The following is a 19,574-nucleotide window of genomic DNA, read 5'->3' as shown; positions in this document are numbered from 1 at the left end:
AGACAGAGAGAAAGGATAGGGGGGAGGGGGGAGAAGCAGATGGGCACCTCTGTGTGCCCTGGCCAGGAATAGAACTCTGGACTTCCATACGCCAGGCCAATGCTCTACTGCTGAGCCAACCGGCCAGGACCTCCAAATCTTCTCTGTTTCTTTAATTCAGTCTGTAGCACTGTGTTTTACTTGATGAATAAATCAATGAATAAGTAAATAACTAGCTAGCTGATAAATGCCTTTTAATTTATTTAATAATGGGTATATAGCCCTTAAATAAATTCAAGACCATTATAAACATTCTGGAATAACTAGGTGGTAGAATGGTGGGTAATTTTAATTCTTTTTTGTTTTAGGGAGACTTATCTGCATGCAATCTCTTTTTTTCTTTAATAAAAAAGACAATGAACTATTCAGATTAATTTATTTTTAATTTGTGAGCTCTAAAATAATAATAAATATTTTTCATAAAATCCTTATTCAGAGTTTTAAAAAAGAGGTTCTGTTTTTTCTTTTAGAAAATTATATACTTTAATCAACATGTATAGTATATTAAAGTCTAAATTAAATATTCAAAAGCATTTCACTTAATTTATTTATTTTAAGTACATGAAATATTATGTTATGGAAGGGTTGTAGCTTTATCTTTTATATTAGACCATCCAGTCAAGTGCAGCTGAGTTTTCCAGGTAATGGCAACTTGGTAGATTTGATTGCGAAAGGTCCTAACTTTGAGTTATGATGCTAGCAGCTTTAACAATGGTTCCCTGTTTCAAATTGCCCACTGTGGGTGATTTTAGGATAAATAGTTTCTGGCTTAAAATGTATATAGCTTCATAGATCAAAGGCAACACTTTGAACTGCATCCAGAAACACCCTAGTAGCCAGTGCAAGCCGTAGTGCACAGACTTTAATATGATCCATCTGGCTGAGCTCACAAGCAAACTGCTGCTGCTGCATTTTGTAGGAGCTGAAATGATCTAGCAGTTTTCATGATAACTCCTCACCCTATCATAACATGATGGCAAACACAAAAATTATGAGTGGGGCAATTCTGAATGAAAAGAAAAGTTGGATTGACTATGTATATAAGTGAGAAAAAGAATATTCTGGGTTTTTGTTATTATATTAATTTGCAGCTTTTGAAGGATTTAACATTAAATAGTTGTGATGCATGTTAGTTATGTGTCTATGCTGCAAAAAAAAGGTTCAGTCTAAGAAAAACATCATTTATTTTTTGAGTTAAATTTTTGGCATTTGGTATTATAGACAAATGATATATTCCAAAGGTAGTTGATATACACCACAAAAATTTAGCTGTAGAGTTTAAATATTATGGAATTTCCATGCTAATAAAAAAATAAGTGATTATTCTTTTAGTAGATATTGCCAACAAACAACATGGGTGTTCAGACTTAGTAAAATGAAACCTATTTTTGGATTCCAGTTCCTCTCCCTCCAAAAAGGATGGATTTGGGATTGCAAAGTATATTGGTTTTCTAAAAACATATTTTTAAATCAGTTTTCTAAGACAAAACAGGATTTTTAAAGTGAGAAATGCAACATATAGGCAAATACTTAATATATATGTATTAATATTTATCATTTTTTGTAGAATTTCCTCAAAATTTTCTTAACTTTTTTCCCCTTCTTTTTACTATGTCACTAAAGTGTATTAGTGAATCTGTGTGGTGAAGAATTTAATACTGCTCCATGAATTTTTAAATAAGTTGATATACAAATCAATGCTCATAAACAAAAACAAGAAAAGACAATATACAGGGTGGGGCAAAAGTAGGTTTATAGTTGTTTATATGGAAAATATACAGTAATTAATAAAAACTTTACAAGAATAAATGGTTTTGTGTACTTACAACTATAAACCTACTTTGCCTCACCCTGTATTTTTATCAGTTTGCAAAAAGGCAAAAAAGAGAATAATGTATTTTAAAATTGTTATACTTTTCTGTGCCACCATATCTAAAAATAACCATTAAAGAAAAATGAAAGATCTTAAATAAGGGTGCTTCTTTTTTTTTTTTTGTATTTTTCTGAAGTTAGAAACAGGGAGAGACAGACAGATTCCCGCATGTGCCCGACCGGGATCCACCCGGCGCGCCCACCAGGGGGCGTTGCTCTGCCCCTTCGGGGCTGCACTCAGTCGCGACCAGAGCCACTCTAGTGCCTGGGGCAGAGGCCAAGGAGCCATCCCCAGCGCCCGGGCCATCTTTGCTCCAATGGAGCCTCGGCTGCGGGAGGGGAAGAGAGAGACAGAGAGGAAGGAGAGGGGAAGGGGTGGAGAAGCAGATGGGCACTTTTCCTGTGTGCCCTGGCCCGGAATCGAACCTGGGACCTCTGCACGCCAGGCCGACGCTCTACCACTGAGCCAACCGGCCAGGGCCATAAAGGTGCTTCTTAATGAGTTGAGATGGATGGGTAGAATCCATGAGAACTGTCAAACTCCATCAGAATTTTCTCAAACTCTGTGCCTTCAATTTGCTCATCACCCATTCACCCATTGCCTGAAGTGATGTAAGCAGCTCAAGTCTCCTGGGAAACTAGACAAAGGGGAAGGGCGGCCCCACTACGGGAAAAAGCACCAGTCAAAGGTGAGTTTCTGGCATTGGGTGTGTGGTGCCTTCTCTGGCTTTCATTCTAATACTTCTTTAGTCTGGATCTTTCTCTGTACCTCAGCTGAAATTCCAATTCCAGCCCTAGGGTAGGATGGAAGAAAACCTAAGTCCCTAACACTCTGTGAAAGTAGTTTCTAGAAGGATAGGTATTTCTTATACAGTTGGGATAATATTTACTGAAGAGGAGATTTTCCCAGTTACTTCTGTATAATGTTATTCCCTTTCTCTTCCCCCCAGTAAATTTCCATTTATTCTTTAAAGCCTCATCTTAATGCACCTCCTTTGTGAAAGCTTCCCTTACTTTCCAAGGCCTAGTTAAGCAGTCTCTCCATTGGGTCTGTATTTAGTGTGGAAGTTCTAATACTTAGATATAGTTGTATAAATGTCTACCCATTCTCCTAAAATGTGAGCAACTTGAAAGTGGAGTTGCTTCTCATTCATGCAGTTTTAACACCTATCTGGATCAGAGTAGAAGCTCACTTGATACCTTTTTAGATTGTATTTACCTGTATGGAATAAATATGCTGTCTCACCATGGTCATCTGTGTTTATATATAAATTCTCATAGATTTTTTTTTTACCATTTTTCACAGTTCAAAAATCTTGACGAAAAAATGAACATTTTGTATTATTAGCAATATGGTTCCACTGTGGTTCAACTGACAAACTTGACCTTAGTACTATGTTGTGTCATTTTTTTTTCAGCACACATATGATATTTCACAGCATATATGGTTTATATAGAGTGTAATGTTCTAAACGTTAAGAACGTTTGAGGTAAAAAAATAAAAAAAAAGACCAGTTCCAAGACAGTACCTTAGCAGTATAGCACAAGCATTATTGAGCAATATTTGTCCCAGGAAGCCTCAGAAATGGTTTATTGGAATCTTGCTTTACAGATGGTCCCTAGTCTAAGAACTCTAGCAACTTTGACCAAAATATCAGATACCTCTTCATTTCCACCTGAGTTTCTCTTGGTTTCACTGTCTATGGGGCTCTTGCCCACCTGTTTCTCTCCAACTGATGTTTGGTAACTAGCTTTGTGGGGCATCTAATCAACTTGCTGATTACCTGCAGCAGTCCGGTATGAAGTGGTGCAGATATACTCAGAGACTAGGTACAGGCAACTTGGAAGGGCAGGAGAGTTCATGGCTGATGGAGCCATTAACCTTTGGTCAATGAGAGATAGAAGATATTGAAAGAATTCATCTTTTCTTTCCCCTTAGATGGACTGCCCTGTGATGTAGTTGTTCATGTGGTCTCTCTGATGACAATTTAGTAAGGTTAGTTAGACCTGGGTGCTGTTTGCCATCAAGCAGTGGCCGGTTAGATTATGCACACTTTCCATTTGTTCTTTGTCCTTCCTTGCCTCACTCCTCTTTTCCTGAATCCCTGCTCCCCTGGGAATGCACTGCCTCCCTGGTGAAGTATTAACACATAGTATTTTTCACTGGGTTATATTTTCTAGGGGATCCAGGCTAAGATAGTGAATAAATATTTATTAAACACTTAGTAGGAACATGGCAGTATGCTATGTGCTTTAGGGGTAAAACATAAATAAGGTAAAATCTTTCTTCTCATGGAAGGGATTATGAGGTGGTGAAATAACAAAACTTTTTTTTTATTTTATTTAGAAAATTAAATTTGAGAGGGTGACATTGATCAATAAGAGTACATAGGTTTTAGGTAAATGTTTCTATAGCATTTGAACTGTTATGTTGTATGCCCGTCATCCAAAGTCAAATCATTTCCTGTCACCTTATATTTGTCCCTCATTACTCCCTTCCTCCCACCCCTCCCCCACATCTCTCTCCCCCAGCAACCACTTCACTTTTATCTATGTCCATGAGTCTCAGTTTTATATCCCACCTATGTGAAGTAACGCAACTTTACATAAATACAAATTCATAATCTAAGACAGTTATAAGCCTATGGAATTCCAAAGAGAGAGAATACTATTAAGAGGAATCCAAATGGCTACTCAGGGGCATTTGGGCCCTATTATAAGCTCCCTAAATCTTCATTTTTCCCCTCCTGTCTTTAGAACTGCACATTTAAAGCCAGCTATCTAAATGTAGATGGGCATTGGTCTTTCCTAAACAAAAAGAGAAAAGGTTCCCAGACAGACAGGGAGCAAAAAAACCTGTCTCCCAGCCTTAAAGTGTTCAAGTTTTCCCAGAAAAGACGCCCTGGATGAATAATAATCTGCTCATTTTGTTATTGACTCCATGAATACCTGGCCATTTAATCACCTTAGCGTGAAAGTTGGTAAATACTGACTGACCCCCACGGCATCCCTATAGAACTAGAGCAGCGTTGGTATTTCATCTTGGGCAACACCATGCACTTGCTGTCTCAGCCTCAGGTCGGTCACTGAAATTTTCTCTTGCGCTGAGATCAGTGAGGGAAGTTATATTGTCGTCTGGAGAAAACCCAGAAGTTTCAATAAAGAAAGAAACAAAAATATTATTGCATATATTTCAGACCTTCAAATGTTTTTTAGTTTGCTCTCCAGACACAACCCAACACTTACATAGAAATACAGTCCTGTGTTGGTGTTGTTATTCTGCTGTAGACTGCTTTTCTATCATGTACCTAAGCTGCTATTTTTGACTAATGTGTTTTACAGTGTACTTTCTCCTCCCTTTGTCATTGAGAAATGCATAGGGATTTTAGTTCACAGTCATGCGGTAATAATGCAGGCTCATTATCCCCAGAAGAGATCTGCATTCGGTTAAAAGCATCTTTTCTAAAAAGTAAAATCCTCAGACAGGCTTGGAGATTGAGGGGAGAGTTGGAGGGAGGGGGTTATGCTATGATTTTATTCAGCCTATCTTGGATTGCATCTGAGTGAAACCTAAAAGGAACAGTGAAATCAGAAAGAATATAAACCTGAGACTTTTATTTATCAAAAGTAAAACAGACAAAAATAATCTGTTTAAAGACAAATGGTTTTGACTGATAGTTACTGTATCTACAGCCTAAAATACATATTAAAAAAATCACTCTGCTGGTTCATTGCATCTATCTTGCTGTAGTAGCTCCCACCCCTCTGTTCCTCACCTTGCTGCCAATATATTCCATTGGCTGCTGCATCTCTGCGATGTTAGAGGGTCAACGATGCAGGTGGAAGAGATAGCTCATCTTTCTGGACCATCATATGGTTAATAAGATGAAATATTGCCTGACAGCTCATAACACTTCTATTTATGGGGTTGAACTTATTCTTAAATATTTGAACATTTTTGTTTAGAGCACAGGAAGTTTTATAAATGGAAATGATTAACAACATCTAGGCCTTCCTGCCTAAAGGAGAAATAGCCATGACTCCCATTGATCTAGGTGAGTGAGCGAGATCTTCCACTTCAGTAATGTTTTTTTAGCCCCTAAGGAATTTGTCTTTAGCTAGCAGCTAAGATGTTCAATTTAGGCTAGCTCTAGGGAAAAAAAAGAGGAGGGCAATGATAATGCAGAGAAGAGGAGGAGGAAAAGGAAAAGAGAGGAAAAAGAGGATTCTGGAAATCGGTGTTATGCAACAGACCAGGTCTGCATTTCACTTCCCCTCCTGTGATTGTCAAGGCAAGCATCTTAGAGCTATGTTTCCATTAGCAGGTGAGAGATAACGTGCAAAGGCCCAACCTTGGAGCCTGTAATGCCTCCAGATTTCTTGCCATTACCTCTGACTGGTTGATGAAAGCAAGTTCTTTCATGTTCCTGAACCTCGTTTTTCTACCTCCAAAATGGGATAATTTTATAGAATTGTTGAGATGATCAGATAGTACATTACATATAAAAATGATTCCCAATCCAAAAAGCTTAACTTCATGTAATTATAAGAATAACATATTAGGAAAAATGCACATTGATGACTTTAATGCATTTGGCAAAAGTGCTTTGAGAATATCTCTCGAGTTCCAAGAAAAAAATGCAACCACATTGCCTTTCTGTGATTTGTGACCTAAGAGACTTGGGAGCATTGTACAAGATAAAGAATAATTTTCTTTCCTACCTAATTGGGCCCCAAGGGTAGACACATGAAGATAATTCTCCTAAATTGTAACTAATAACTACTAGGCAGAGAAATTAAGATTCAGAGCCCCATAATAGCAATATTATAACTGAAGTACTTAAAAGTTTTGATTGTGAAATGTTTATGATTTTGAAATGCTTAATAATCTTTTCTGCAGAATAGAAAAGATATCAGCTCAGAGAAAAATAACAAAATGTCCAAAAAGGAATGTGTGAAATATCTTTTGCAGGTGCATGGTCATTCATCCAAATATTTTTTCACTGGGAGATACTGAAGAATAATAAATGACAACGAGCTTCACAGACCCAGCTTCCTCACTTCACCCCAATCAGGAGGAACTTGAGTCTTTGTTTGTTATTTAAAGGTACAGATTAAGAAAATAGTGTAGGAGATTTTTAAAAGGTAAAACGGACTGTCCTTTCTTTTAGAACTTCTTAGACAGACCAGCGGCTCAGAGATGTTCATGCAGTTTCAAGCCTTATCATATATTATTTTATTCAGATGATTTTTAAATGTTATCAATAATCAACTTTATTATAGCTTATATTTTTCTGAAGATGTCCTGAGAACATCAGATGAACTCTTTCCTTGAGAATTTTCTCTTGCCCTGGAAAAATTAGTCTGACCACTGGAGGCCATACCAGTCACCCTCTTTAGGTCTCAGAGGGTAGGGGAGCATTGTGAACATTGAGATTTATCCTGTCAGTGGGGACTCAGCCACTAGGAGAAACTAGCATCATTTGTCATTGCACATTCCCTTCTGGGGAATGTCATTGCCCACATCTCAGACTCAGTGACCTTGTCCCCTATCTATTCCCTCCTTCCCCTTCTGTCATCACCACCCCTTCTCGTTCTGACCTGGGCTCTGACCTGCAATCTCCTCCCATGGACTGTCACCTATACTGCTTTCCACTCACGTGGTCTCCCTTACTTGGTGAACCTAAAAGCCAATAATTGCTTTTCAGGAATTATTGAAACAAATTATTGAACAATTTTTTATAATTGAACAAGATAAATATTAAAGGAAAACTCAATGTATAGGAATAAATCTTACTTCGAAGAATTAGTCAGCTTGACTGAGAGGCAAGAGAGGTACTAATTTGAGTACTTGAAATGCTACTGCTTGGGTGACCAAGGAAGGCAGAAAGGCCTCTAGAGCAAGGAGCAAGGAGCAGGGAACTGGAGTGGGGTGGTGTTTGTCGGTTGTTGGATTGTGTGTGTTCTGGCTATAACACTCTGGCCAATTTTAAAGTAAACTCTGGTGTGGGAAAGCCTAAAACTCAGGAAAGAAAAGGGATTTCATTGCACAAGTAGCTTCCTATTTATAGTCCTAACTCAAACGTGATGTGAGCAGGAGTGGCTGATGCAAAGACCTCTCTATACAGAGGACACACACTCAAAAATTAACCTTCTAGTAAACTGGCTGTATGGACAGTTCCTCAGGGCAGCAGCCTCTGCATCATCTGAGAATCTGAGAGAGATGCAAATTCTTTGACCTTACCTCCAACTCCTCCATCAGAAATTCTGAAGATGGGGCATACCAATCTGTGTTTTGATAAGACATCCATGTTAGTCTCGAACCTGCTAATGTTTGAGACCTGTTGTGTAAAGGTAAAACCCTGTACTTAGCACAGAAGATATGATAGAAATCACAGCTATGCCACATTTTATACTCCAAATTGATCAAGAAGATTTTAAGGTGGCTCTTCACTTTCAACTCCCTGTGTGACCTGAGGCACTCTATGTAAATAATGTGAATGTCTGTGTTTGGCTATACAATAAATTGATGACATCTAACTCAGAGTTGTGAGACCTAAAAAGTAAATGAAATGTGAGGTTTGTATATATGAAAAATATTTTTGAAACTACAAAGCTATATAAAAATATCAGATATTTACCTTCTTTTTCTCTCTTATCCTTTCTTTCCTTCCTGCTCCCTCTCCTTTTCTTCCATTTTTTCCTTTTCCTTTCTCTTTTTTTCTTCCCTTTCTTCCTTGTTTCTGTGTTTTTGCCTTATATGTGTGTTACCTATACATGTCGTTCTTTGGTTTTAAATTAACCATAATGCTCAAAGTATTCAATTGATTGACACTCCATTAATCATTGTATTTATGAAAAATCAAAATACTTTATTTATTCAGTCTCTTCAAAAATACTTTTATTTGTCATATCTTTTAACAAAGAAATATTTTTTTTCATAAGCCTGAGTATAAATGAATCTAAAATATTTGGATTAAATTTCTTTATTATCTTTTCAACAAAACATGTTTTTTAAATTATGGTGAAAATTCCTTAGAAAATGAATTTCAAATTTGGGGGGAAATATGTTGGAATTTCCAGTTTCTCTAAGTACTGAATTTATATCCTTATTGATGTGAAATATTTAGTGTTTTATCAATTTCAGGATACAAATGATATGAGCAAATACACATAAAATGCTTTCTTTTGTTTATGAAATAAAAAATGCCTGAGTGAGACCTTAAAATTCATTGTTCAGTCCAACCTAAAATGAATAGAGAACAAACAAAAATAAATGAATCCCAGAAATAATTTACATGTGTATTTATATAAATAAAACACCACAATTTGATGATTAATGTCTTACTTGATAGAACAGATTAATGTCCCACTGTAATAGAATGGAAAGAATATGTGGTTTGGATTATAAATAGGCCTGCATTTGAATAGTAGTCATCCTGGTAGGCAACTAGCTTGAGGGTAAATTATTTTACCATAATAAGTGCTACTTTTCTCATAAATAATAAGAATTGTAATATAACTCTATAAAACTGTAGTAAAGCTTAATTTTTTAAAAATATGTGAATTATTGTGGCAATCACATATTAATTTATGGAGTTTTTTTATATTTGATAAAATTTACTCTTCCCTCTGAGTAAATGGAATAGACAGGTTCAGATACAATCTCAATAAACTTCAGAAAGAGGGACTCATATATGAATTACTATTTCTATGAAGTATTATTAATAATTTATCGATTAGCTTTGACTCCTTTTTAATACCAAAAATATTTCTAGATAAATAAAAATGCTGATTAGAAAATTGGAGTTTTGGGTTTATAAAATGCCAAGAAATTTACCTTTCTGGGAAAACAAATTATTTGGTATAGATACTCCTCATCTATATGAATAAAATAATAATGGCCCATTGAAATATTGATTGCCCTGGTAGGTTACACTTTAAATTATTGCACATATAGAAAAGAAAAAAATGTTCATTTCAAAAAATATGTAAAACAATAAAATCAGTTCTAGTAATGTCATCAAATTACATTGATGTTGAATGCTCTGCTTACCTGCGGTAAGGAGCTGGATCCAGTCATATGAAAGGGATTTTCATGTTAAATTGTTAAGAAGTGTTCTTACCATGGCAAAGCAATCTTGCTGATAGTGTATTTGACTCAAGTCTTACTTAAGAAATGAAGGTACAAGTCACTAATCCTATTCCTTATTCTTAGCCTACCTCTTTTTTCTCACTGTCCACCTCTTTTTCCTGATTTCCTGCCTTTTGCTTTCTCCTCCAAGACCTCCACCACTGAAATCCTCTGTATTCTTGAAAGACTTTTCCAAGAAACCCTTTTCCGTTGTCAGCTCACCCCTTTCAACTGGACAGGATCTCTTTGACATTTGAACCCCTATGAACTTCATAAATTATGCTTTACTCTATTTTATTTTGTAACCACTTATGCCTCTGCTCTCTGAGCTCCTTGGGGAATCTTTCCATGGCATCATCCGTAGACTCTTAAACAGAGCCAGGCACACAGTACCTGTCACATCCAAGCGTGTAGAGTTAAATTATTCTAGTGGAGCTGGGAAGTATTGTGAGCAGTATGACAGGGGTTGGAATAATTTCTAGAGCTAGAGCCAGATTCTGCTCACATGTTTGACTGAGTAAGCCATTTTGGCTATAAAGATAAGGCCACACATGCAAACAATTTGCTTCATCACAAATGTTTCATTTGTCCCATGTATGTATGTGTGTGTGTGTGCGTGCGTGTGTGTGTGTGTGTGTGTATGCATATGCAAAACCTATGCACATCATCCCCTATTTTATATATTTTTTAAGTTAGGGTCAGATGTACACTGGCCTAGGAAATGTATTTTTCATGTGATATTTTTTTCCTGGAATGGACATACCGATGTCCATTACTGAAACATTATAAAAATGAAATTGATAAGATACAAACAATGAAACATGGCATTTAAAAAACACTGAAATAGAACAATGCCACATTTAAAATATGTACCCTCATCATTATTTTAGGTTTCTTTATTTCTATACTTATGGTACAATCCTAGAATGCAATGCTTAATTAATTTAATAATTCAATAATTTTTACAATATACACATAGGTGTTATTTCATTACAACACAGATATGAAATAGTTTGATGACTAATGGCCTTGTTCACAGAACAAATTATTGACTTGAATCAATTTCAATTTATTATCTGAATAACTTTTAGTTACTTTTAAACATGAGAATCTGAATAAAATTTTAGATGTTTACAAATTCCTCAAAAACATAATAAGAAAAATTATCAATTGTATGTAGTTGGGCAAGTGATATTACTTATCCACTCTTGAATACAGGCAAAGAGTAAAAATATGTTTCAAAAAATAGTTTTGTAGCCTGACCTGTGGAGGCACACTGGATAGGGCATCAACCTGGAATGCTGAGGTTGCTGGTTCGAAACCCCAGGCTCACCTGGTCATGATTGAAAATAATGAGACAACAATGAGAAAATAAAGTAAAGAGGGACAAATTTACAGTGACAGAAAATGATTTGACTTTGAATGAAAGGGACATAATGCAATCAACAGTTCAAATGTTAAAGAGATGTTCACCTGAAACCTAGTACTCTTATTGATCAATGTCACTCCATTAAATTTAATATCTAAATAAAATTTTTAAAAAAGGAAAATAATGAGACTAATTAGTCACATATCAAGTGTGATTCTTGCACTGTGATCCTCCCTCGGGTGTCTTTTATTTGCCTCGCTTACCCTACTGCCAGTGTGGACAGATGTGTAGAAAATGAGGGAGTTTGTTATGAGATTCTCAGTTTAGAGGAAGATAAATGGTCAGAGTTGTCCCAAAAACAAACAGACAAGAGAAAGAAGTAATACAAATCATGTTGTTTATTATTTGTGTAACAGTTTACAGAAAGTTTTATTTTGGTTTCGGTTTTCTCTAAAATTATCAGGAAATATTGTGATGGCCTTTGAATGTGCTTAATCAGTTCTGCAATGGAAAACTTAGACTCATGGCAGAGAAAAAAGTGAAAAAATTGCTGATTTTTCCATACAATCTCAGAAAAAAAAATCACAGAATAATATGAATGAGAAATTATTTTTAAGTATAAATTAAATTTACTAAATAAAATCACCAAATATTATCTTCAAAAGTATCTTTTTCTTTTCTTTTATAGATTTTTTCTTTTAATTTGTTTATTCTTGCTTATCCTAAAGAATAAAATATTATTATAATTAGCTCCAAAAATATATTGTGGGGTTTTAGATGGAATCTTTCTTAAAAATGTCTAATATAGAGAAAATTCTCTGAGCAGCAAGGGGAGGGCTGTGGCTCTAATTTTTTATGTTACTAAAATATGGTTTGTTGCTGAGAGATTTATGAGAGTGAACAAGAGATCAAAGATTCCTTCTGAATGTTTGAGGTTCAGTAAACACCAAATTATTGCTTTCCAAACAAATTTCTATTTTTAAAAAAGCCTTTAAGATTAGAAAGTGAAATTTAATCTATGTTTAAATTATTGTCATTTGTGTCAGCAAAACATTATTTTACAAAGCTAGTTCATGTTCTTAAAGCAATTTGAGTTGCAATATGGGGAAATGAAAAGGGATAGGATAAAAAGCTTAACAATAAAAATTTTAAAAATAATGTTTAACCTAAGTTTAATAAATAAAAACCAAAAACAATAATTTGGTACTATTTTTAACATAATGCTTAATTAAATAAAGGTAAATAAAGGTAACTAAATTTTAGACTACTTTATTTTACAAAATTAAATTTATTAATTAAGGAAAAAGCTTTAAAATATGTCTCTTTTTCTCTGTAAATTGACAAAATGCTAAATATTTAGAAAGATCAAAAATTCATTTGTATGTGTTCTTTGATTAACATTTTCTCTTGGAATAATAAACTTTGATTTTTATATATTTGAGCTACACTGATGAATATTTTTTCATTTATCAGGTGAACAGCAATATCTGTGCATCTAACAACTGCAGAAATATGATATTGAAATACCAACATAAGTAGTTATGTTTTTACACTGGTGTAAAATCCAGAAAATCATTTTCACCAGCCAATATTTCTTAAATTTTACTGAATCTCAACAAGACACTGCAGTTAAAAGAACTCCTGGTACTCAATTAATCAATACTTCTGTTGAATTAATACTGGTGAGGACAGCTTCATTTATCAGGCTGGTTTTAAAACTGTTCTTATTTCATAAGCCACATATACCTCTCTATTTCTATATATATCTAGAGTAGATTTTTTTTCTCAATAAACAAAGATTTGTTTTTTCCTTTACTGACAGCAAGACTAGACAGTTCTTTCCGATTAGCTGTTCTTCCAGATGCCACTGCAATTTTGAAACATGGCACCAAAATTAAACAAATGTTCATTTGTTTGTGGTCTTCATATTTTTACAGCTTATTTCTCAGAATACCAGGGCTGCTAATTTGCTACACTCTATATGTATAAACCTTAGAATTAATTTTTAAGGATCACCGTGAGAATCAACTGTAGAACTGGGGTTGGAACTATGGCTTTCCTCGGCTCCAAGTCTATTCTTAGATCGCATTATCTTTCAAATAAATTAATGAAAACAAAAAAGACTGGTTTCATAAAAGGTCAGACTGAAACCAATAAAAGCAAGGAAATGTCAATTGCATCAGTGGGTAATGTAGTACATGTGTCATGTAACACACAATGTTTCCAGAACACGATTTCCCCAGGATGAGCTACAGGTTTCATTTAGAATCTCAGCCTTTGTCTGAAACCATGTTCTGAATATAATGCTTTCAATTTGATACTTAAATATTATGAATTCAAAGAGGTATTTCATGATCCCACATTAGGATAAGTAGCATCTAAATTGTAATAATTTTTATTCTGCTAATGAAGTATTTATGTGCTAAAAAAAAAGCAGCATCTCACAGCAAAGAGAAAATAAGAAAATCCTGACAAGATGGAGGTTTCCTTTACCCATCTATCAGAGCTTGTCAGTAATATGGATACCTCAGTTATAGTAATATCAATTACCACCTATTGAGAAGCTACCATGTTGCAAGCACTGTGTTACATTCATTTTGTTTTCTATAACCCCTCAAAAGCCTGGTGAAGTGGTGACTACAGTGCTTACTTTATAGCTGAGTACACTTGAAGACTAAATGGCTTAAATTATTTGCCCAAGACTAACACTTATTAACACTTAAATCCAAATGTTATAGTCCAAAAGATGCTCTCAGTCCTACATGGTTTTAGAACTTAAGTTTTAGAGCTGAATTGGCCTCCTTGTATATTTGCTGAGTTTGTCTCTCACCTATGTTTTCCTTTTCACAAATGGGGGTTATGATAATGCTTACATCACTGGTTATTAACCTTTTTTACACTTGGAATCAAATGGGACCTTTTAAACAAAAGTAATACTTGGGACCTGTCATTTGTCAATTGAATAGAATCTCTTGCTAAAAGGCTCCCCTGGAGCCTTAAATTTACAAAAGATTGGGAATACCTGACATGGCTCACTGGCTTGTTAAGACTATTAAATAATATTTATGTTTTTGAAATGCTTATTGCTGTGCCTAACTCATAGTAGTTGCTCATTAGAAGTTCGTTATTGATTTTTATGGTAGGTTTGTTAAGAATATTGGTGTTCTTTGAATGAGAACTAAAACTTCAAGCTTTTGGCATACAATAAGGCACAATTACTAAACAAATGAGTAGAACTCAAGTAAACATTAATCTTTGGAGGATGACCTTACCTGCTACATGGTCGTGTACTCATTGTTAAAGGGACCAAACATTGGGCTAAGGAATTAATCCTTTACCTCCAAAAACTTACTTAATTAGGGAGATAGTATGTGCATTTTGATTACAGTAAGCTTGAATTAATTGAATATTTGTGATAATGAAGGCAACTATTCATATTGTTTTTACTAGTTTTTTAACCCCTTTAGTAATGATTCTTTTAAGATTTAAAAAAATTATTTTAATTGTGCTGGTACTACATCCCTATTAAAAGTCAGATAATGTAAAAAAAGCAGTTGCACTGTATACAAATGGAACTATCTCATTCTTTTTAACTTCTACATAATATTCCACATATGCATAAATCACAGTTTATTTTAAATCACTATCTTTTTAACAAACTTTTGTGTCATTCCCATGGATTGCAATTCTTATGAAAAGGTAGCAATGAGGTTGGTCAAAGTGTTAATATATTTTGCATGTAAAAACAAGAACAGAAAAAGTTAAATTAAAACATCAAATTATGTTAAACATTTTTTCTTAAACTAATAAAAAATAAATCTTCTAACAAAGCTGTGTGAGTCATTATTTTAAATGGCACAAAGCTAATAAAAACAAAACTTTTAAAAGTTCTGGGTCAGGGTAAAATGACTGATGACACTTGAATTCACTAGTGGCTTTCCATGAGGAGTTTGCAAATGCATCCCATGTGTTATCTGCCTTTGAGGAGAACTGAAGATGAGTTCCTTTCAATTAACTCTGCAGTAATGGAAAAAAATCTTTACTAAATGATCTAGTTTTTATTTTTGCCATTAACCCAGTTTAAGTATTAAGTTTGGGATTGTAAAACATGGAAAAGAAGAAAAATAGGCACAGACTACATAATTAAGCAGTGTTACCAGAATAAGTTTCAAGAAATTTTTCCATGACATCAAGCCATCTCAATGTTTTATTTCAAAGAAAAATAGATACGTCATTTGTTATGTTCTTTGTTTCAAATAGTTATGTGCCAGAAATTTGCAGTAGTGCCTTGTGTTGCAAACCCAACATCTTTTGAAATTCCTGACATTTTTAATTGTTCATTTTTCTCTCCCTTCCTCCTACCCCTCCTTCTCCAACCTCTCTCTTCTTGCTACACTTCTTCTGTTATCATGATAGAAAACATGAGCACTGTCAGCTCCCAAATTATAATGGACCCATCTGGTTTTGATCTACTCAGCATCCTTTCTTTCAGTGTATGTCTGATGCTCTCCAAATCCAACGATTTTGCTAGAATGGCATTCATAGGAACCCCATCCTTCATGCCCCATCCTTCATCCACTGTACAGTGGTTGATGTGTTTTTGAAGCTAGACCAATTACACAAAGATTGTGTCTTAAGACGAGACAAATGAAGAAGAAAAGTGATTATATCTGAGTCTTCCTATTGTAGCACTCTAAAGAGGTGGTTTCTGAGATCTTGAGACAAGATCCAAAGATTCTTTCAGGTCTTCGTGTTTCCCAAAGTTGGTCCATATGTCCCTATAAAGATATTTCTATATCCTCAATATCTTTTCATAAATTTTGTTCTTTACTTAATAAAACCATTTCAGTCCTTTGCAGAGAGTGCTTTATAGTACCTGAGTTCTACATTTTCTAGATCAGTCACTGAAAGAAGATTCTTGTTTACAGTTCTGCTCCATTCCCATCCAAAACTTTAAGCACATGAACTTAGCTCATCTTCGAGCAAGAGAACATAACTAGACTTATCAACTGGTAGTAAGAAGTAGAGTTACATTGCAACCATGTTGAGAATGGAAGAATATATAGAGATGGAGTGCATAGTCATAGAAAGGAGAACAGTTGTCATCTACCCTAAGGCTCCTTGCAGCTGCCCTAGACCACCTACAACCAACCTCCCCTCCTTTCACCATATGCGCAATCCTGCCACACACACATTGTTTTCCAGCCAAAACTATGTGATGTGTACTTCATGTTCTTGATTTTTCCTTCTGATTGGCATGCCTATTCCCTCTCTATTTATCAATTTCACTTTATCTTTGGCCCTACACCTCAGTAAACTACTCAACTCTCTAAATCATATCAGTGTTTCATTTTTTTTTTCTTGCTAACCTGTTAGCATCTTATGTAACATAGAACACCAGAGACAAGTGCCAAGTAATATATATATATAACTTGTGATAAACACACACACACTCACACGCACATGCGCGCGCGCGCACATACACACACACGCGCGCGCGCGCACAAAAAGCAAGAGAGAAATTTAGCATTTTTGAGATCTTCCACTACATTGTTGTTTTAATGACCTGAGAGTTTCCTTTGATTTGAATGCCTTGTAAAGCTCTTTTGGCCCCAGTTATTCATTTCTTATCTGTGGATAGATGGAATGTCATTCTCATTTCTATATTCATCCTCTTATAAGAGAACAAAACTAAGATGTCAGATGTCAGCAACTAGAAGAGGTCTTCCAGAGCAGCTGCTGAAGATTTTACTGCCTTTACATTGATCCTGACTTTCTCCAGCTTATCTCAGGGCCCTGAAGGGTATATCAGACAGGGCTAACTCTGCCCTCAAAGAAAGATAAATTTCTGTCCTTCCCTTCATGAAAGGGTTAGGACAGACGTTTATGAAAGGGAGTAAACAGTATTTCAGTGTACCTTTTTGCTACTTTCAGGGAGACAAATATGTTGGTTGGTAAGAAATTATACTCTAGTTCTTAATGCAGTTTAGTCCTGTGCAATGTTTCCCCTCCTTTTCTATTGCTTTTCTTATCTCTAGTCCTTCACTAAAAGTAATTCTAAATTTACATTGGCATTGGTGTAAAGCCTAAGGCTTCAAAGGAAGTATATGAAGGAGCTGCCATTGCTCCCCAAACCATCCTTCTGGGGCTATCAGGATAAACTGAATATGCACTGTGAGCACAGATTCTAGAGAAGCTGTTCTAGATGACATTGGCTTGTGTTTGTTCTCGCTGGGCTGCTGCTGTAAGTGCCAGGGATAGGTGTTGTCCTCTGTAATTCAGTGTGTTAGCTTCCTCGGGGCTCTGAGGATACCTGATCCCTGCTTTCAGTCCTTCCTGTTCCTGACTGATATAAATTAAAGATTACAACTTTGATCTTGTTTGCCTGTCTCCTTTGTGAAGGATAATGGCTTACATATGTTAAAATGAAAAACTTATGATAAAACCACCTGATTATCCTAAGAAAATTGGCTCATTTCCCCCCCCCCCCCTCCACGATTAGATCGTATGTGCCATCATCTTTTTTGGTTTTGGTTTTGTTTAGCATGAGACAAATTTTATGGGGTACTGTGCACCAGGCTAGATGTCACATCCATTTCAGATAACCAAAACTAAGAACATAAAGGAAAAGTAATTAAAAATAAAACCTCTCAAAAGAACAGAAATCCTCCAAGGAAAGGAAAAGAAAATGTGAAATATTAATTGTGCACGCAGATGCACGTAGAAACCTCTCTCAGGACAGAGCTAACATCTGGGAGGTGTCAGCTGCGAAGTAAAATTACAGTCATTGGTCACAGAAACCTTTCTTGCCCTTTCCTTGTAAACAGCCAAATAAGTCCACAGAACAACGTATAAATAGGAGGAATCATCAAATCTCAAACTAAATATCCCTTGTCAGGATAGAAGACTAACTTTTGGGCAGAAATTCAAGAAACAACTGGAAAAAATATCTAAGTTTCCAAAATTTGAACTTTACAATACGACTCATAAATCAGCCCCACCTACCCTTCTGATCTCATATCCCACAGCCCTCCCTCTTCGGCCTGGACTCCTCCCGTTTGAATCCACCAGCGTGTCCCAGTTGCTGCTCCTTCTGCTTGGTACACTGTGTCCAAGAGTAAACGTGACTTTCTCTCTTACTTCCTTCACATGTCAGTTAAAATATCACTGTTACCTTAACTTAAAGTATTTTTCTTCACAACACTTGATCATTTCCTGGCTTATTGTATTTGTTTAGTGCTTCTCTTCCCTTTCTAGAGTGTTTGCTCCTTGAGGAGAAGGATTTTGTTTTGTTCGTTGTTAAATTCCCAGCACTTGAGACTGCCTGGCACATAGAAAGCACACACTGCTCTTGGTTGAAGGAATGAGTGAGAAGTGTAGAAGAAGAAAACGAGAAATACAGAATGTGTGGTAGACATGAAGGTCCCCCTTGCAGGAAGGAGAGCTTCTTACCCAGATCCTGGAGCTGTTGGTTTTTCCTCAGTTGCAGACAAGATGGCCCTTGTCTACAGTCAAGCCCTTTGGGGAGTGATCCACAGACAGTGACTGATTGAGGCCGAGGTTTAAAAAAGCACAGCCGCCTGACCTGTGGTGGCGCAGTGGATAAAGTGTCGACCTGGAAATGCTGAGGTCGCCGGTTCGAAACCCTGGGCTTGCCTGGTCAAAGCACATATGGGAGTTGATGCTTCCAGCTCCTCCCCCCTTCTCTGTCTCTCTCTCCTCTCTCTTTCCTCTTTAAAAATGAATAAATAAAATAAAAAAAATAAAAAAAATAAAAAAAGCACAGCCATTTGGCCATTTTGATACGACATGTGAAAATGGTGATGAGATATTTCAGACCCAAAGCTTCCTTGAGGAATTACCTCAGGCTGCTAGCCTACATCCCAGGGAGGTTTCGGTCCTGATCAATCCTGTCCCCACCCGTCCCCTCCCTCCACGTCCCCTCCCTCCACACACAAGTACTGATCCCAAAGATGCTACCTGATCAACATCCCAGACACAAAACCTGCGTCGTCGAAAACCCAGCAAAAACAAGATGAAAAAGCAGGAAATATCTCCTCTTTATAATTTACTGCTGGATTTCACAACATTATAATACTATCTTCCAAAAATAAATTATTTGGCAGATATCTGTGGAGAAACTAGCACGTTCCTGACACT

This window comes from Saccopteryx bilineata, chromosome 12 (genome assembly GCF_036850765.1).
Source record: "Saccopteryx bilineata isolate mSacBil1 chromosome 12, mSacBil1_pri_phased_curated, whole genome shotgun sequence".
In the NCBI taxonomy this organism is placed as follows: Eukaryota; Metazoa; Chordata; class Mammalia; order Chiroptera; family Emballonuridae; genus Saccopteryx; species Saccopteryx bilineata.
Note: the sequence above shows the minus strand (reverse complement) of the source record.